Source organism: Portunus trituberculatus, chromosome 36, assembly GCF_017591435.1.
Source record: "Portunus trituberculatus isolate SZX2019 chromosome 36, ASM1759143v1, whole genome shotgun sequence".
In the NCBI taxonomy this organism is placed as follows: Eukaryota; Metazoa; Arthropoda; class Malacostraca; order Decapoda; family Portunidae; genus Portunus; species Portunus trituberculatus.
The window spans coordinates 7,943,035-7,964,043 of record NC_059290.1 but is presented as its reverse complement, the minus strand read 5'-3'; the positions used below and the strand labels follow the sequence as shown (position 1 = coordinate 7,964,043).

The window sequence follows — 21,009 nt, the reverse complement described above, 5'->3', positions numbered from 1 at the left end:
AATAGAAAAAATAAATACATAAAAAAGAGAAAAACAATAAAGACTGGACAAACATACTTTTAGATAAACAAAAACGAAAAAAAAAAGAAAAGGAAAAGAGAGATGAAAGAAAGAAAGAGATACGAAGCTAAAACACAAAAAAATGCAAAGAGGAGATAAAGCGAGAGAGAGAGAGAGAGAGAGAGAGAGAGAGAGAGAGAGAGAGAGAGAGAGAGAGAGAGAGAGAGAGAGAGTTGGGAAAGAGTGACGGGCACGTAGACAAACAAACAGATTGAGCAGATTAATCTTAACGTTTAGATTGCCATTAATAAACAGCGAGAGAGGAGAGAGAGAGAGAGAGAGAGAGAGAGAGAGAGAGAGAGAGAGAGAGAGAGAGAGAGAGAGAGAGAGAGAGAGAGAGAGAGAGAGAGAGAGAGAGAGAGAGAGAGAGAGAGAGATTGGTATGGACGCCAGGAGAGGGAAAGTAAAGCAAAACACTGACATAAATAAAACAAAATGCTTTGAAGATGAACAGAGAGAGAGAGAGAGAGAGAGAGAGAGAGAGAGAGAGAGAGAGAGAGAGAGAGAGAGAGAGAGAGAGAGAGAGAGAGAGAGAGAGAGAGAGAGAGAGAGAGAGAGAGAGAGAGAGAGAGAGAGAGAGAGAGAGAGAGAGAGAGAGAGAGAGAGAGAGTAGGAAGATATAGACAAAACAAACATATGGAGTCAGTCAGACAGAAACATACATACATACAGACAGACAGACATACATACAGACAGACAGACAGACAGACAGACACACCCACAGACACATACAAAAAAAGAATAGAGAGAGAGAGAGAAAAAAAACTCAATGAAAGCGACATTAAAAACTTTCTCTATTTGCTCACAAAAAAAAAAAAAAACATTACTTTTTTTATACTTTTTTCCCACCACCAAGTCAAGATATCGCACGTTTACCTGTCTCTCCCTTACCTGTCTACTAATTAAGAGAGTGACCAGGTGACCTCAGCCATATACACGTGTCAAGTTATACGATACGTTTACCTGCAAATATGAGGTAATTTAATCAGCGCACAGGTCACTTTGAGAGGACAGGTGAGGGGGAAAGGTGAAGGCAGGTGAGAGGGGAGTGTGGGAGTGTGTCATCAGTAAAAAGTGAGGGTGACGACAGAAGGAAAAGGGGATATTTTACCTCTTCACGCCATATTTGAAGAAGAGGGAGGGAGGGAGGGAGGGAGGGAGGGGAGAAAGGAGAGAGAGATTAAGATGACAATAATGTAAGTAGGCAACAGAGAGAGAGAGAGAGAGAGAGAGAGAGAGAGAGAGAGAGAGAGAGAGAGAGAGAGAGAGAGAGAGAGAGAGAGAGAGAGAGAGAGAGAGAGAGAGAGAGAGAGAGAGAGAGAGAGAGAGAGAGAGAGAGAGAGAGAACCACAGAAAAAAAAAAAAAAACTAAAATAAACCGTCCCACCAATAAAAAAAATAACCTATACAATAAAATAAATAAACCAACCAACAACTTTTTTCCCCAATATTTCAATTCAACAAAGCCAGACAGAGTGACACTGGAGGCGGACAAGCGTGACGGCACAATGAATGAAACAGAAGTGAGCGTGGTAAAGACTGGGAGGGACGATAGAGTAAACAAGGTAACGAGAATTGGAGAGACGAGGTAGCAGGAGAGGTCAGAGTAAATAGAACAGGTAAGGAGGTGTACATGGGATACAGTATACAGGGTGACTTAGATGGTTGGATTGTGGGAGAATAGAGAATTACACTTGACTTTGTACAGGTAAAAGGATGGCAAAGATAAGCAGGCTGGTAGAGTAAATAGAGGTATAGGTTAGAATACAGTATACAGGTGAGAATATACTAGTTTGTTTGTACAGGTAAAAGGAAAAGAAAAGCAGGTTGGCAAAGTAAAAAGAGGTAGAATACGTACAGGTGAGTTGCAGGTTTTATATAGGGTAGAATACAGTATACAGGTGAGATGCAGGACCTTATAGTTACAGTGATAAAGAGCCACTGAGAGAAGGAGAAAAGAAATGCAATTAAAAGTCAAACAGGTAATGCTCAGGTGACAGGTGGTGGGAGGGGCAGGGTGCGGGAAGAATGTTACCTGCGCCTGTGTTAATTATCTAATTCACCTGAAGGACAAGTATGATTTATTGACGTGGTAAAAGTCTCTCTCTCTCTCTCTCTCTCTCTCTCAAGGATCAGGTTGTAAAGAAATAGAGCATGGTAGTGAAATGTGTGTGTGTGTGTGTGTGTGTGTGTGTGTGTGTGTGTGTGTGTGTGTGTGTGTGTGTGTGTGTGTGTGTGTGTGTGTGTGTGTGTGTGTGTGTGTGTGACCCAACCTGTCCTGTTCCGCTCCAACGATATGTCTGACCTTCCCCTCTCCCCCTCCCCTATCCACCCAAAAGTGACCCCCAGCCCAGCCGATCCCCAGTAACCTTGCTCCTGTTCTTCTCATTCTTAAATTCCCAGAACCGTTCACCCATTAACTACCCTCACCCTCCCCTCTCCCTCCCCAAACATACCCCCAATCTTGCACCGCCACCCCTTCTTTCTCCTTTGCACTAATTTTTCCCCTCTTTTTTTCATGTGGTGTTCCTTTCTCCTCTCACTTTTGTCTCTCTCTTTTTTTCCCCAGTTTTTCCAAGGTCAGGGTATATCCTTTCATTTTGCTGTCTGGTCACTCATTAGCTGGTTGGTGTTTGATGTATGTTCGACTTGTTTACCTCTCTCTCTCTCTCTCTCTGTTTTTTTTTTTTTACTTCTTTTCCTTATCATATATCTTTCATCATACCCTGCTCCTCCTCCTCCTCTTTCTTCTGCTCTAATTCCTGTTCCTCATTTTGGTGCCTCCTCCTCCTCCTCCTCCTCCTTCGTGGTCGCTATAAATAACCAGGTGAAAGTGAAGCCTCCATGAAAGTGAGTCTTTGAGCACTATCCTGAGTCTGACCCGAGTGATCTGCTCTCTCGAGACTCATTCATACCACCGCTGCTCTCACTAACCTCTTGATCCTTCCTCTTTTATTTCCCTTTGTGCTGCTGTGATGTCTTCATATATTCTCTTGGGGTTTGGATAGATTAGGTTAGGTTAGGTCAGGTCAAGTTGAGCTGAGTTAGGTTAGGTTAAGTTAGGTTAGGTTAGGTTAAAGTAGGTCCGGTTAGGTTAGGTTAGGTTAGATCAAGTAAGGGTTATGTTGGGTTAGGTTAGGTTAGGTTAGGTCAAGTTAGTTTAGGTTAGCTTAGGTTTGATCAAGTTAGGTTAGGTGGAGTTGAGCTGGGTCAGGTAAAGGTTGGGTTAAATCAGGTCAGGTTAAATTAAATCATGTCAAAGTTAGGCCGAGTTAGGTTACATTGGATTTTGTCAGGTCAGGTTTTCTATTCTTTTCTAAGTTATATTGACGTGAGATTAGGTTAGATTAAAAACAGTTTATTTTCTTTGTCTTTTCTAACTGCTGTACTGATGTTTGTATGTAGGAGGTCATGATTTGAAGTTAAGATTTCTGCTATTTTTTTTTTTTTTCTTAGCGTTGTATTAATGTCTGTAAGTGGTTTCTGATGTGAGGCGCCTTGTGATCTTTTTGTGAGTCAGTTAACCAGTCAGGTACAGCATTTCTTAGTCAAAAGCCACAGCGGGACATTTATCTTCACTCCACAGCCATATCCAAACGCTAAACCGCTAAATTGCACAATCTACTCTTTTTTTATTCCCTTCTTTCTTGTCCGTGCTTATCAAGATACCACAAATTGCTTCTTAGTGTTGTGAACCAGTTAAAGGATTGGCGGAAAGAGTTAAAGCCTTCAGTACTGGGGCATAATTTTACCTTGAGTTTTAGTTATGATTAGACGATTTTATATACATTAGGAAGGATCTGTGGAGGTCAAAAGATTAATGGCCAGAGTCCTCAGTATTTTTAATCCCCCACATATATTTCTGAAGCTGCATAAAATCGTCATAGAGTAATAATGATGAATAGGAAAACGTGTCATTGTACTGAAAGGGTTAAAGGTAAAAATAAAGACATAATAGGACAAATATGAAGAACTGGGATAAACAAGAGAGAGAGAGAGAGAGAGAGAGAGAGAGAGAGAGAGAGAGAGAGAGAGAGAGAGATAGAGAGAGAGAGAGAGAGTGTTTACTAGTCAAGATGGGGTAAGGTAAGGTTAGGTAAGGTGAGGTAAGGTGTGAGTGGGGCAGAGAGAAATGGGGCTTGGTAGGGAAAGGCAAGGTTTGGGACAGAGAGAGATGGGCAGCGGTCAGAGGAGGGAGAGAGATCAAGGACACCCAGGGAAAGGAGAGGCGAGAGAGAAAGAGAGAGAGAGAGGAAGGAAGGATAAACAAGAGGCAGAGCTGGGACGAACAAGTAGGATGGCAGGATGCGAGAAAGAACTCCTACGAAATTCAAACATCCAATGCACAAAGAAAGGGAAAAAATGAAGAAACAAGAGAATAAACGAGGAAAAGAAACAAGAAAAAAACACAAACCAATAACCGTCAAGTATCTATGGGTGACTGAAGCTTCGAACCAATTTAAAAGCAGGATCAGAGGTACGTGAAGCCTTTAGTGAAGCGTAGCAGGTGAAGGGTGACGTGCCGCCCTTCACCTGTCCACCTGTAATGCTCACCTGCCGAACCCGCCTCACCTGCTCGCTAATTAACAAGATGCAGGTAGAGGTGTGTGTTACCTGAGTTATCTGTCCAGGGAAGCCAATTATGCAATACTTGTTGATACGTGCACTGTTTGTGTTAGTAGAGGAAAGGAAAGAGGGAAGGAAGGAAGAATAGAGAGAAAGAAAGAAAGATAGGAAGAAAGAGAGAAAGAAAGGAAGGACGAAAGGAAGGAAGGAAGGATGGAAGGAAAGAACGAAGGAAAGATAGATGGAAGAAGTGAGGAGGAAGTAAAGAAAAGATGAAATAAGATAGGAAAAGAATAAAAAATAAAAAAGGAAGAAAGATAATGATGAAAATAGGAAAAGTACAGAAGTTATTGAAAAAGGAGGAGAAATCTGACCTCCTATCTCTTCATCATCTTATCAGGCTGTCCATTAAGTCTCCATCTCTCTAATCAAGATATCTACCAATCCATCTAACACGCTTTCATCTATATAACCCTTTACTCCATATATGTACACCCATCTGTGCACTGTCTCTACATCTCTCCAGCACTCAAATGGGCCTTTTCTTTTAAATATTTAGTTGCCCTTGGTTGGCCTTCTCTCCTGCATAAAAAAAAAAAAAACTACTCCTCCGGTTTCTATTCTTATATGTTCTTTTCTTTTCATACGTTCCCGGTTTCTACTCATCTATGTTCTCTCTTTTCCATATGTTCCCGTTTTCTACACGTATGTTCTCTCATATCCCTGTTTTCTACTCGTGTATGTTCTCTTTTCCATATGTCCTCGTTTTCTATTTGTATATGTTCTCTTCTTTCCATATGTTCCTGGTTTCTACACGTATATGTTCTCTTCTTTCCCTGTATCCTCTTTCCTCTTTCCTCCTTTTATCTCATTTTCTTTCTCATTAATGCACAGTTAGCTTTGTATTAGTTTGGACCTTAAGGGGTTAAAGGAGGTCTTTTGGGTAGCTCCTATCTTAAAAACTCACTCAACAGTCTGATTTACACTTATTATATATCATTCGTGTCACTTAATATATCTCTTCTCATTCCTCTACTACCCACTTGGCATTTATCATTTCATTCTCTCCATTCACATTATTTATCATTCCAATTGTCTTCCTTTCTTTGCATTCCCTGTAAAGCTAGTAGTCATTTGCTCCATCTATCTGTCTATCGTTTTCTCTTTTTGCTTTACATTCCGTTTTCATCTCGTTTTAAGCTCCATCAATCTATCTTTTTTTCTTTTACATTTCCTCCAAATCTCTACAATTGTACCATCTATTTATCATTTCTTTTTTTCTTCTTCCTTTGCATTCCTTTTAAATCTTTCCATTCGCATCATCTATTAATAATTCCTTTTCCTTTCCCCCTTTGCATTCCCTTTTCATCTCTCCATTGACACCATCCATTATCCCTTCTCCCTTTGTATTCCCTTTTCGTCTCGTCCTTCGCTCCATTTATCTATCAATCATATTTCTTTTTCCTTTTACATTTCCTTCAAATCTCTCCATTCACACCGTCTATCTATCATTCCTTTTCTCCTCCTTCCTTTGCATTCTCTTTTATTTGCATTCCCTTTAACCTCTTCAGTACCATGACGTGTTTCCATATTCATTCTGCTTACTATTTGGTGATTTTATACAGCTTCAGAAACTTATGTGGGAGATTAAAATAGTGAAGACTGTGGCCATTAATTAGTCTTCGTCCCTCCATAGACCCTTGCTAGTGTCAATAAAATGGTCTAGTCGCACACAAATCTCAAGGTAGAAATGTGTCCCAGTATTGAAGGGGTTAAATCTCTCCACTCGCTCCGTCTATCTATCCACGTAGGCACCAATCCTCGCACCCACAGGAACTTTCCAAGAAGAATTAAGCCACCATCCATGTAAGGTCTCGTTCACACCTTGGGCTAAACGTGTTGTAAATGTAATTACTATCAACTCGTTAACAAGGGCGGGAGAATTATGTCCGTCCATTATTATTGTTGTTATTGGCTTCTGGCGTTCTAAGGATGTAATTATGAAAGAGGGATTGGACTTGTAGTGGCGGTACGTTATAAAGGCTGTATTTGTGGGTTTTTTGTTAGGTGGTGTGGCTCTCACGTGTTTGGTTTGTTGGTCTTGTTGTTGTGGCTTTGTGAATTACTGAGAAGCATAAAGTTAAGGTTATTTTTCTTTTATTTGAGTTTTTTCTTCTTTTCTTCTTCTCGTTTTCACTTGTTTTCTCTTTCTGTTATTTGTTTATGCTTTCTTTTTTTTTTCTTTTTTTCTTGTGTGTGTATACAGTTACCATCTTTGTTTTCTATTTCATTAGTTACCCTCTCTCTCTCTCTCTCTCTCTCTCTCTCTCTCTCTCTCTCTCTCTCTCTCTCTTATTTTGATTGCACACTCTCTTTTCTTTCACTTCTCATTCAATTATCATCTCTTTCTCACTCCCTTCCTCTCATGCATTCCTTTCTTCTCTTCAACCATTCCCTGTCTTCTTCCTTCACCTTTCCTTCCCTCTCTTCTTTTTCACACTTAGATAGCACAATCCCTGCAAACAGCCCAGTAAGGACCAATGGGCATGTTGCTGTCAGTTCTGCTCTTCCTTTGTGTTCGTTGGTGTTCTCCGCGCCGTCCGGTTACGTTTGGACAACCGCCAATGACCACGGGAGATGCCAGTCTGCCTAAGATGAAAGTTGTGGAGCCTAGACACTACCGCTGCTCTGATAAGGCGGCGATGTTATGTGTGGTGTAGTGTGTCAGACGCCCGCACTCCCTCCCCACCCCTGGAGAACATAAATAGGGGAAGCTGCAAGAACTCATCCACGTTTAGACCTCTTAAATAACACGCACTTACACTGGTCCTTGTTCATCATATCTAGTCCTAAAGCTTCTTAACTAACTACTATGTCTATTCCACGTCTGATTTCTCCGTGTCACCCCAACGCCCTCCCCAGCATCCTCACCCTTCTCAGTACCTTGACACGCTTCCTTACACACTCTGGGTCATTGGAATTTGCACGAAAGCAGCGGCGGCAAGTCAGGAAATATCTCGCATATTTTTTAAGGAGTAATCTGAACCTTGTGGCGTGAATGAATGAGGCGAGGAGAGAAAGGCTCGAGTGGAAAGTAAAAGTCTGGTGTCCGTCTCTCTGTCAGTGTCTGTCTGGGAGGTTAAAACAGATAGATGTATGTGTAAACGTGCACGGACACACACACACACACACACACACACACACACACACACACACACACACACACACACACACACACACACACACACACACACACACACACACAATGATATAGATAGATAGACATAAGTAGATACATAGACATAAAGAGACAGATACATTTTTAGATAGATAAAGATAAATAGGTAAACAAATAAGTAGGATGACAAGAGACAGAGACAGGGACACACACACACACACACACACACACACACACACACACACACACACACACACACACACACACACACACACACACACATAAAGAATGCCAACAACTTAATCAATCTACAATAGAATTCATTTATGACAACTCTCAAATACCGCAAGCCAGAGAGAGAGAGAGAGAGAGAGAGAGAGAGAGAGAGAGAGAGAGAGAGAGAGAGAGAGAGAGAGAGAGAGAGAGAGAGACGAAATACCCTTCTCTTTCGCTCTAACTCAAGTGTGACAAGCGAGGTGGGTGAGGCAGGTGCGACAAGAAAAATAGGTAATCCAGGTGACAAGCGAGCCGAGATAACCAAGTGAATGAGGCAGGTGAGAGTGGGGAAGGTGCACAGGTGAGGGAGCGATACAGAGGAGACGAGGCACTGAGAACAGGTGAAATACAGCATACCTCCAATATACCACCATTACGGGGCAGGGATGTAGGTAATGGAACAGGTGAGGTAAGAAAGGCGAGGGCGATGAGGGGAGGTGGGCCAGGTAAGGTAGCCAGGTGGGTTAACTAAGTGAGGGAGAAGACTTAACTAATGGGAGGTGTCTCAGGTAAAGTGACTGTGATTGAATACAGGTAAAGAGGTTCAGGTAATTGTGTGTATGGTTATCTTGACTAATAGCAGGTGATATGTTTGATTAGGGATCTTAAACTCCACTGACGCATTCTTCGTAAAAAGCAAGTACGTGCTGGTTAAGATCCTTCGCCCATAAAAAGCAAATCTAGTTGAAGTGTACAAGTAAACATCAAAGTAAAGATCAGTTGTCGCGTCAGGAGATCGTGAAGATGTGCCACTAACCTGCACCCCCCACGCTTACCAACGCTACACTCCCTGGCTGGCGTGGAGTGGTGTGGTGTGTGTGGTGTGGTGTGGTGTGGTGTGGTGTGGTGTGGTGAGGTATGATGTGATGTGGTGTGATGTGTAGTTTGGTTAGATGTGATGTGATGTGATGTGGTGTGGTGTGGTGTGATGTGGTATGGTGAGGTAAGATGAGGTATAGTTCGGTTAGGTTAGGTTAGGTTAGGTTTGGTTAGGTTAGGTTAGGTTAGGTATAGTGTGATGTGATGTGTGGAGGAAGAAAAAGGGGCATTAAGTAGTATTTAGTTTCTTCAACGATTCGCCAGTTTGTTGTTTGTAAGCGGAACCTTCAAAACTTCCATGCATCTGAAGTGAAGCAAGGGAGACAAAGGCAAGCAAATAAATCAAATAAATAAAAACAAAGAAACAGTACAGTAAGCGTAAAATAAAGGAAAATATAAGTTACCTCGATGCTGTAAAAGTAAAAACTAAACAAATCAAAGTAAAAATAAATAGATGAATAAAAGAGTAGAGTAAACATAAAGAATAAAGAACAGAATATATCGAGGGTTTATCTTACGTATTACACACTCACTGCTCACTCCACTCATCCAACACACTGCTCACTCCACTCCTCCACCTGTGACTCATCGCTGCCTCATCCTTTCCTGTCAGTTTCCTTCAGGTAAATTCAATTAACCTCTGCGAAAAACAACCACATAAACCCTTCTTTGATATACACCACTAACTTTCAATAAGTAGTGAGGTGATGGAAGCAGTCTCTCTCTCTCTCTCTCTCTCTCTCTCTCTCTCTCTCTCTCTCTCTCTCTCTCTCTCTCTCTCTCCAATTATCGAACATTTTTTCAAGTCATCGTGGTGAACTATCTCCTAAGTTTGAAATAATTAGGTTCTGATACGGATATCTTGTGACATTTCCGTGTGTGTGTGTGTGTGTGTGTGTGTGTGTGTGTGTGTGTGTGTGTGTGTGTGTGTGTGTGTGTGTGTGTGTGTGTGTGTGTGTGTGTGTGTGTGTAGTTTTTAATCAAAGCTTCAACGTTGCTACCCTCATTCGCTGCATCGATTGGTTTGCCTTTACTTTATTTTTTCAGCCTGGTTTAGCCTGGAGACATTTTTGAACAAGTCGGATGAGATCTCACCTGAGGCTTGGGTGTTTTTTAATGGTTTAATATTTCTCCCTTCACTCCGGCTGTGGGCAATGGCGGGGGTAGAAAGGGGATGGGGAAGAAAGGGAGAAGAAGGGGGTCAGTCATCACGTGGGCTTCACCTTACATACCCCACCCAGCTCGCTCCTTACCTGCCCTACTCCCTAGTCGCTACTCGCACTCATCCCGCTCATTCACCATCATCAGTCTCACCACTACCTCACCTGTCCCATCTCTCAGTCTAGTCCACTCAGTCTTACCTCACCTGTCCAATCTTTCACTCCAGTCCACTCACCTGGCACAGTCTTACCTGAGCACCCCACCCAGCCCTCTCACTAACACACACCTGAGCATACCTGGTGCCACTATCTACCTGAAGGTCATTTTCTGTGGCTAAAACATTTCCCTTCACAAGATAAATCGTTGTACCTCATCTCACCTGGCACTCCACTCATCTGTGACATGACCCCATCCCCAATCCACCTTACCTGTCCACCTTAAATGTCCAGCCCCCTACACCCCCTCCACATCACGTAGGAGTGTCAGCCAATTCACCGTTTTCTTTTTCATGTCAAAGGTCAGGCAAGGTTATCATGGGGTTGGTTTCAATAGAGCAATTTACGGCGCGAAGGTCAAGCTGCAGTGACCCTTCTCTATCATGACCTGACGTGTGGCGCCGGATAAGTAGGTCATATGCTTTCTTGTCCTGTCACCTTACTTGACCTAACGTGGCGCAGGTCAGGTGATGTTATTGTCATTAGTAGTATTTGTTTTATCTTTTTTTTTATGGTAGTGGTGGTGGTGGTGGTGGTGGTGGTGGTGGTGGTGGTATTAGCAGTAGCAATAATAGTAGCAGTAATAGTAGCAGCAACATTACTAGTACTATTGTTATTTATATTTCACTTAATTCAACAACAAAAAATCGAGTTTCATATTTTATTTCCTTAAAAAAATCAAATGAAAAAATGTTGGAGGCAATATACAAACAAAAATATAACACTGAACAAAAGAACAACAGAAGGCTTTTATTTTGTAAGTGACAATTCTAAGCAGTAAATAAGTCTGCTTGTTATATCTACATTCTCTCTCTCTCTCTCTCTCTCTCTCTCTCTCTCTCTCTCTCTCTCTCTCTCTCTCTCTCTCTCTCTCTAACGACGCAATATATCAACTAAGCTTAAGAAAGCCTCGGTTACATATATGCTGATGGCGCCCAGTATACATCCGCTACACCCAGCTACACTCACCACACCTGTTTCTGTGTAGTGTGAACAGGTTTGATGACACAGGTACACACACACACACACACACACACACACACACACACACACACACACACACACACACACACACACACACACACACACACGTCAAAGGTATGAAGTGTATTTGGTTAAGTCGTAAAATGATAACGCGCATGTATTTCAATTAAGTGTACTGGTGTGATTTGTTCTCTCTCTCTCTCTCTCTCTCTCTCTCTCTCTCTCTCTCTCTCTCTCTCTGATTCGCTGACATTTCTCTTTTTATTGTATCATCCAATCTCTATTTTTTTCTCCGCGTTACAAATGTGTTAGACCTTCTCCTCCCTATCTTTTCCCTTGCTTCCTTCTTCCCTCTCTCCCTCCCTCCTTCCCAGCCCCCTTTCCATCTTCCCTCTCTCCATCCCTTCCCTCCTTCCCCCTATCAGTCTGACACACGGCGACAAGAACAGGGAAGACAATTTTTTTTTCTCTCTTTCTCTCTCCTGTAAGAAAGTTGACTGGTTGAGCCTACTTGTCGAGTCTTGAGCGCCACGCCCTCGACTCAAAGGGTGGCTTAAGGGTGACACAAGGGGTGATTTAAATGGTGAGTTAAGGGCCACTTTGAATGGTGATTTTAAGGGAGTTCTGCTTTTGACAATTAGAAGGTAAACATCTTTAACATATATTTCTTCAATAAATTTTACTTTCTAGTTCTTTTTAAAATGGCACTGGGGTTTGTTTAGTAATTCTCTCCAAGGTTTACTGTTGTAGATTACTTTCATTTTCACTATCGTCTTTATAGGCATCATCATTATCATCATCATCGCCATTACCATCACTATCATCACTATCTTTATTGACAAGGCGAACGAAAACACCATTGACAAACACACAAAAGACGCAGGAGGAAAGAGAGAGAGAGAGAGAGAGAGAGAGAGAGAGAGAGAGAGAGAGAGAGAGAGAGAGAGAGAGAGAGAGAGAGAGAGAGAGAGAGAGAAAAGAAGTGAGGACAGAACTATGACACGAACAAATAAGGGGAACAATAGAGGGAAGAAATAAATAAATAAACATAAAGAAAGACAGAAAGAAAGAAACAAAGAAACAAAGAAAGGCAGGAAGCAAGAAAGAAAGAAAGAAAGAAAAAGAAGAGAAATCACAATTAATCAATGACAAACGTAAGAGAGTCACAACACAAACTGACAATAAAGAGGAACAGAAACACATAAATAAAAGAAAGACAGAAAGAATGAAAGAAAGAAAGAAAACGGATAAAGAAAGAAAAAAAAAAAAAAAAGAAAGAGAGGCAGGAAGAAAGAAAGAAAGAAAGACGAGAAATCAAGAGGAATCAGCAAAACTAGACACAAACTCAAACTAAAAGAGGAAAAGAAACACAGCAACTTAAAGGCGGTAACGAAGCGACAGGTGGTGACTTCTACTAATAAACAACGTGTGGGAGTGAAGATATGGCGCAGGAGAGTTGGAAGGATGGACTGAGGTGATAAAGACAAGCACAGTAGTGGCCGGGAAGGAGGTCAGTGTGCCCCGGGAGCCTCAGGTGAGACGGGAGTGAAGGGTCAGATATGAAGGGAAGGAAAGAAACAGGGCATTATTATTCAAGTGACGAGAAGGGAAGGCAACACTTGGCAATGCTGTGGCGAGGCAAGGTAAACACATACACACACACACACACACAGAGAGAGAGAGAGAGAGAGAGAGAGAGAGAGAGAGAGAGAGAGAGAGAGAGAGAGAGAGAGAGAGAGAGAGAGAGAGAGAGAGAGAGAGAGAGAGTTAACTTGCATTCTGCACTTATTACAACTCAAATATTCCTCTCTCTCTCTCTCTCTCTCTCTCTCTCTCTCTCTCTCTCCCATTACCTCATGTACGCCATTAAACCCATAAATCTTCCTTTAAATGATGACAAATTCGAAGAGAGAGAGAGAGAGAGAGAGAGAGAGAGAGAGAGAGAGAGAGAGAGAGAGAGAGAGAGAGAGAGAGAGAGAGAGAGAGAGAGAGAGAGAGACTGTACCACCAAACCACAACCTATATTTTTCTTTTTCTTTTTTCAATATTTACCTTTACAAGTTGTAGTTATTTGCTGTGGTGTTTTTTTGAAGGCAAGCTAAAAGACCCATTAGCAGGTTAATTGGTTCCTGAGGCTCACACACCTGGCAGGTTTTGAAGGTCTGTAGGGTGGGAGAGAGAAGGGGAGAAGGAAGAGAGGGAGGATGAGGGGGAGGAGGAGTAAAGACAGAAAGGAAGGGAAGGGAAAGGAAGACAATGGAAAGATAAAATATAAAGGAAAGAGAAGGAAAAGGAAAGAATAAAGAGGTGTAAAGAAACAAAAGAAAAAAACAGTTAAATAAAGCACACAACGTGGCAGAACACACAAGAGAAAGAGAGAAAGGGATAAAGAGAGGAACAGAGGAAAAGGGGGAGGGAGAGAGGGGAGAAAAGGAGATAGAGGAGGTGAAGTAAGAAGAGGAAAGGGAGAGGACAGGGAGGAAAGGGAATGTGTGTGTGTGTGTGTGTGTGTGTGTGTGTGTGTGTGTGTGTGTGTGTGTGTGTGTGTGTGTGTGTGTGTGTGTGTGTGTGTGTGTGTGTGTGTGTGTGTGAAAGGGAAGGAGTAAGGAACATGCACAGTGTACTAACTAATGATAAAGCCACAAGTAAATGTTGCAGAGAGAGAGAGAGAGAGAGAGAGAGAGAGAGAGAGAGAGAGAGAGAGAGAGAGAGAGAGAGAGAGAGAGAGAGAGAGAGAGAGAGAGAGAGAGAGAGAGAGAGAGAGAGAATGCCTGTTCTTTTCAGCCTCTCTCGTTGCATAACCCATCATGTTAACTTCCCTTCCCTTCCCTTCCCCCTTCTCTTCTCTTCCTACTCTTGCATTCATATTCTTCACCTCTGCCCAATTTTTTCCTTTCATATATTAATATTTTATGCATGCTTCTCTTTGTCTGATGAGCGATGACCTCCTTGGCTTCTTGCCCCTCACTCCTCCACACTCGAGTTCCTGTGTTGGCTTAGTGTGGCCAAGTTCAGTTTACTTATTTAAGTTTTAGAATCCCCTCAGTTTGGTTCGAGTCAGTTTAGTGTTACTTGAATTTGATCTTAGTTTAATATTAATTCACTTTAGTTTAGGTTTGTCTGCCACTAGTGTTGGTTTATTATGAGTTCAGTATTAGTTTAGTTCAATTTGGAATAAGCTTACTTTAGCAATCTTAGTTTAATATTAATTCACTTTAGTTTAGGTCAGTCTGGCACTAGTGTTTGTTTATCATGAGTTCATTAATTGTTTAGTTTAATTCGAAATAAGATTAATTTACCTTTTATTACATTTGAATTTGGTTTAGTTAAACAGTAATTTTGTTTCCTTCTTAAATGATCATTCTATTATGCTTCATTTCCATCCATATTTCATTGTATTACATTTAAGATTACTAATACTTTTCTTTGTGAATATATGAAAGCGCCTTTTAATATTACATTTCAACAACTGACACTAAACAAAGCGACAACTTCTTTGGCTATCAAAGATGCCTTTCGAAAACGTATTTAAAATTTGCACCACAATATTATTATCAAATACAAAAATAAGAGGTTGGAAAAGTCACCTTAACCAGTACACCTGGCCACAAGAGCTGCCCTTCCAATATCTTGAAGTACCTAGGTGACTCAGGCCAGGTGAACACTGCCCCATTCGCTCCCACTGCCCTGCCGCCCCTGAGTCATGTACAGCAAGGGGGTGTGTCTGCCGTGACGTCATAAGCACCTGATACATAAAAAAGGTGTTGTTTGTCTGACAGTCTCATTACACCCTTGGCTGCCTGAGGGGAAGGTGAGGAAAGGAGGGGAAGGAGAGAAAAGAAAGGGAAGTTGGAGAGGAAGAAAGGTGGACCAACAAGGTGAAGTAGGAGGGGAGATGAGAGGAAAGGAGGAACAAGAGAGAAAAAGAAAGGAAGGGAAAGGAATAGAGCAATAAAAGATAACGTTCACATCACTCATTATTCCTCCTCCTCCTCCTCCTCCTCCTCCTCCTCCTCCTCCTCCTCCTCCTCCTCCTCCTCCTCCTCTTCTCTTTTTTCCTCTCTCCTCCTCTTCCTCCTTCTCCTCATCCACTTCATGTCCAATTATGTGAAGGGAAAAAAATAATCATATTGTCTAACTGCTCATGAGTTTAGGTTTTTACATGTTAGAGTTCACATTTTATTAACTGTTTTTTTGCCTTCTCCCTCAGGTGAGTTGTGGTGAACAGAGCGGCGCTGGAGGCTGTGAGTACGTGTAAATATGTGCCAGGACGTCATGCAGGGAAGGATTCAGGCGTGTAATTGCAACTAACTGAGACTTGTTATGATAAAGGACGTGATACAGAAATTAGAGATAAAATAGAAGATTGGATTGTTCTATTAGACGAACCTGCACACACACACACACACACACACACACACACACACACACACACACACACACACACACACACACACACACACACACGTAGACACCAAGACACTCCAAACCTTAATTGCCTACACCTTTTAAGACCCATTCCATATAAACTTACATAATATACTTTTTCTTCAATTTTTTCTACCTTTATCCAGTCTCCCTTTCACATAAAAAGTTAATATGCAAGTTTTTATTTACTTTCCCATATGATGCGTTTTTGTGTCAAGGCTGAATAAGAAATTAATTAAAAACGCCTTTACTACCGCACACCTGAGCATACCTGAGTACACACCTCCACTACGGCAATGTTACCTGTGCGCCAACCCACGGGCACACTCCTTTGACTCCTTTACGGGTAGTGCTTTGAAAAGACCGAGTGACGCAGAGCAATCACTTCATCATTCCTTTCTTTTTTTTCAACTCTAACTCTTTAACAATAATTTGACACATTAGTCATTTATTACTAACTTAAAATTATTCCTTTATCATTAACCTCTACCTTTATTAACCCTTACTAGCTTGTACCTGTACCTTTATCGCTTAACTGTACCTAAGATCATTACTTTAATATTATCCCAAAATTGTTCCTTTCTTTCTATTAACCTCTTCAGTACCATGACACGTTTTTATATTCATTCTGTTTGCCATTTAACGATTTTATACAGCTTCAGAAATTTATGTGGGGGTTGAAATTGTGAAGACTCTGGTCATTGATCTTCTGACCTCTCCATAGACCTTCCTAATGTCAACAAAACCTTATAATCATACACAAAACTCAAGGTAAAAATGAGTCCCAGTACTAAAGGGTTTAATCTAACTTACAATATTATTTCCTATTTCTTTACAAATCGACTTTTCTAACATGTAACACAGCAATAATCCTTTGATATTAACCTAAGATTCGTTTAACATTATGACCACATATTCTTTACTCCTTTTTTGCACATTTTAGAATATGTAAGATCTTCGTGACACACACAGAGAAGTCTTTCACAATGCATTTATCAAGCCTTTACATCATGAATCTAAGAATGGCCATTATACATTGAAAACCTAGCGCCATGTGAACCCTATGACACTAACTCAGCTCTAAGTCAGGAATAACCGGGCGGAGGAAATATATCCCGGTTCAAACAGTGATAATCAGACGCCAACAGCGGATCATATTACCAAGTGTGTGACTGGGCATGAAAAAAGTGAAGATTAAAGAGACGGCCGCGGAGAATGGATGGGAAGTGAATGGATCTGAATGAATTAGTGATGTGTGGATGGATATATGAATGATATAACCTAAAACAACACAAAATAACTATTAATACTGGAGTTTGTGATAAGTAGCAATAATCTAAAGAACTGTCAGTAAAGATGAAGGCTCCTACCCCTCCACCCACCCACCCACTTTCCAGCCTTCACTGCCTTGTACACCTTTCGCTCAGGTGATTGTGTGTCATAGATGATTACAGGTGGTCACCTCTCACCTGCGTAGCGGTGGTGGGTCAGGTGTTACAGTGAGTGGGTGTGGTTGGTTATGGATGTCTTCAGTATGCAAATGAAAGAAAGCTCTTGCATGTGTGTGTGTGTGTGTGTGTGTGTGTGTGTGTGTGTGTGTGTGTGTGTGTGTGTGTGTGTGTGTGTGTGTGTGTGAAATTATGCAATTTATGCTAGCTGGCCGGTTCGCTGAAGTGTGTGTGTGTGTGTGTGTGTGTGTGTGTGTGTGTGTGTGTGTGTGTGTGTGTGTGTGTGTGTGTGTGTGTGTGTGTGTTCGTGTGCACTCGTAAAGTAGACGACTCTATTCTATAACTTTGCACACTTAAAAAATAAACATTTTACGCACACACGCACACACACTCATTCTCTCTCTCTCTCTCTCTCTCTCTCTCTCTCTCTCTCTCTCACACACACACACACACACACACACACACACACACACACACACCTAATCACAACCCTCCCAATCAACCCAGTCATCACAACAAACAGAAGATGAACACAACTCTAATCAAAAGACTAAACCTCTTCTTCTGACTTCGCGCCATAAAAGGTCACACTGATGCCATATTCGGTCAAACAAGCAAATTATACAAGATTATACACTGATGTCCGATAATGCGCAGGTTTTCGCCAGGTGCAATTAAAGTTTGTGGCTAATTACAAGTGTGTGCAAGTTTCAGGTGACCATTAGAAAGACAGGCGAATATCCAAACAGGTGTTGCCGTTTTGTAATGAGAAAAAGGTGTGGTTGGGTTTAAATTCAATTCTCTATTACATTTTCATAGGAGTGATTTTGGCATGAATTTTCTTTTAAGTGTCTAAATTGAATAATGATGTGAGAACGTCAGTGTTTTATTAACTTTATCTATTTGACAATCGTATATTTAGTTGTTTATTTTGTTGCTTTTATTTAAGTAAAAAATGGACTTGCAGTTTTGAAATTAAAGTAAGGTTTCCTGAGGTTCTAATACATGAGTTATATCTTCCACTGTTTATGTGATTTAATAAGTATGATGACATGAAGTTTAAAATGAGGAGGGTTAATTGACTATTTATTAGCAGGAACACACAACAGAAAGTCGCCTTTAAAAGAATAGTTGACAAGAATAAAATATTTTCATGGGGTACAATTAACACACACACACACACACACACACACACACACACACACACACACACACACACACACACACACTTATACAAACGCACCATCTCACTTAAGTATAACCAACACAGAACAATATACTCATGACAATCATTATAAACTTTTTTCAACCAACCAGTATCACCACCACCACCACCACCACCACCACCACCACCACCACCACCACCACTATCACCATCCTGCAAATGGACCCAAAAGCCATAAACATCACCTTTGCACCTTCTTACAATACCTTACAATCACACACACACGCACAAGCAAAAAGAGCAATCGTTACTTCACCATGACCATCACTACTACCATGACCACCACCACCACCACCACCACTACTACTGCTACTTCAATACTTTCTACAACACAATACTAGCACGTTTCCATTTCTCCACTGCTGGACTACTAACACACAAATAAACACACTGATCCTCGCGTTCTAACATAGCTTTAACCCTTTCAATACTGTGCCACATTTTTACCTTAAGATTTGTGCACGATTATACGATTTTATTGACATTAGGAAGGGTGTATGGAGGTCAGAACATTAATGGCCACAGTCGTCACTATTTTAATCCCCCACATGAGTTTCTGAAGTTGCATAAAATCGCCAAATAGTAAGCAGAATGAATATGGAAACGTGTCTTGCTACTAAAGAGGTTTAAAGTACCCAGTAGCAGGCGTGGGGAAGTCATATCAAGGATGGCAGGAGAGTGAAGAAACATGAGACCGAAATAAAGAGAACTGGGATAAGAAACCCAGTATGCAAATTCTCCACATTCTATCCCATGCTGTTCTCCCATCACTAACATGAATCCACCACTGTCACTACACCCATACAATCACCAGCAGTATACAAGTCACCACCAGGGACAGACAAGCATGCCATCACCACCACCATCACTATCACCACCATTATCACCTGCAGGAGGGAGACGCCCTTGGGTTTTGTACTCCGTCAGGTCGATCTTATCAGAGAGCAACCGAAACTGAACCCGCCATTCAGGTGTTCTCGGACAGGTGCGGTCAATTTGGGTGTACCTTGGGTGTTGACAGGTGAGGGTGTTGGCAGGTGAGGGGTAATGATGGGTGTATGAGGGTCAATTTAGTGAGTGTGTGTTTGTGGACCTGTCTGTCTGTCTGTCTGTCTGTCTGTCTGTCTCTCTCTCTCTCTCTCTCTCTCTCTCTCTCTCTCTCTCTCTCTCTGTGTGTGTGTGTGTGTGTGTGTGTGCAAGTCTGGATATGTAATCGTCTTCGGAAGCTAAATCACACACACACACACACACACACACACACACACACACACACACACACACACACACACACACACACACACACAGCACTACGATGTGACCTCAGTGAAAGTGACCAAAGAAGGAGGGAGGGTGTGGGCAGAATCACCTCCTTGTGTGGTTCGCGTGGTCTGTTTGCTGCCTGATATACGAGCGCTGCGTTAAAAAATGGTAGCAGAGAAAAATATATCATTGTCTTTAAAAATTATTCCTTTTACTGAACAAGGAGGAAGATGAAGACAACGAAATGTAGATATGATAAGCATATTACTTTTATCAGCATTATTACTTCAAGATGCGTGCAAAAAAACTTGTAGCACTGTAAAGTAATGTGATGATAAATCCTTTACTCCAACACGTCAAGAATGGTAACAGTCCGGCATATACTAAAGCTGTGGGTCTAATTATTTCCTTTACTGTGCGAGAAGGAACACAATTTACACGATAAGCAAAACGTGTATTCTTTTTATTCTTTTCCTTGAAGTAGATGTACGTATACACTAATTTTGTTTGACCTTACTCTACTCTTAATCTTTTCTTATTTCTGAACTGAATTAAACATTTTCTGCAAGTCACTCTTCAAATGTAAACACGAGAAAACGATAAAAACACGAAAAATACCTCTGCTCCACAAATCCAAAAAAAAGAGAGAGAGAACTTTGCCCAACTCGAGAAGTACCATTTTAACACTTCCCTTTCCTTTTAACTCTTCCAGTAAGTCTTTCAACACACTCCCCGGTGGAAATGGGGAGGGAATTTAGGTTAGCTTCGTTCAGTTTAGCATTAAACAAGGTTATTCAAGGTAAGGCGAGTTGAATATACCTATGCTTGGTTTACGCAGGAAGGATTAAATCTGGTTTGGTTGCCTACACGTACTTCAAAGTTTAGAACAAATTAGATTAGTTAAGGAAAGGTGGGCAGGTGACTAGCACGATTTACAAAGACAGGGTTGTGTGTGTTTAGGTTATGAAGTGAGGTGAGATTCGTATAGTAGTGTTACGTTACGTGAGGTTGGGTACACTTTAATCCCTTCAGTACCAAGACGTGTTTTCATATTCATTCATTTACTATTCGGTGATTTTACAAAGCTTCAGAAATTTATGTGGAGATTAAAATAGTAAAGACTCTGGCCATTAATCTTCTGACCTCCATAGATCCCTCCTAATGCAAGTAAAATCGCTTAATCATATCCAAAGCTCAAGATAAAAATATGATCAAGTACTGAAGAGTTAAGCATTCAAAGACAAAATAGTAAAAATAGTAAAGACTCTGGCCATTAATCTTCTGACCTCCATAGACACTTCCTAATGCAAATCAAATCGTCTAATCGTACCTAAAACTCAAGGTAAAAAATGTGATCCAGTACTGAAGGGGTTAAGCATTCAGTGTTAA

The 21,009-nt window shown here is 41.3% G+C and overlaps 1 protein-coding gene and 1 long non-coding RNA gene across 13 annotated transcripts in view; one reads left to right on the top strand and one right to left on the bottom strand.

Moving 5' to 3' along the window:
• The window catches only part of LOC123513488, a 141,962-nt gene that overhangs the window by 53,809 nt on the left and 67,144 nt on the right, over positions 1–21,009 (bottom strand). The gene's annotated exons all lie outside the window — the stretch shown is intronic.
• LOC123513485 (mucin-2-like) overlaps positions 1–21,009 on the top strand; it is a 115,315-nt gene that overhangs the window by 37,310 nt on the left and 56,996 nt on the right. The gene's annotated exons all lie outside the window — the stretch shown is intronic.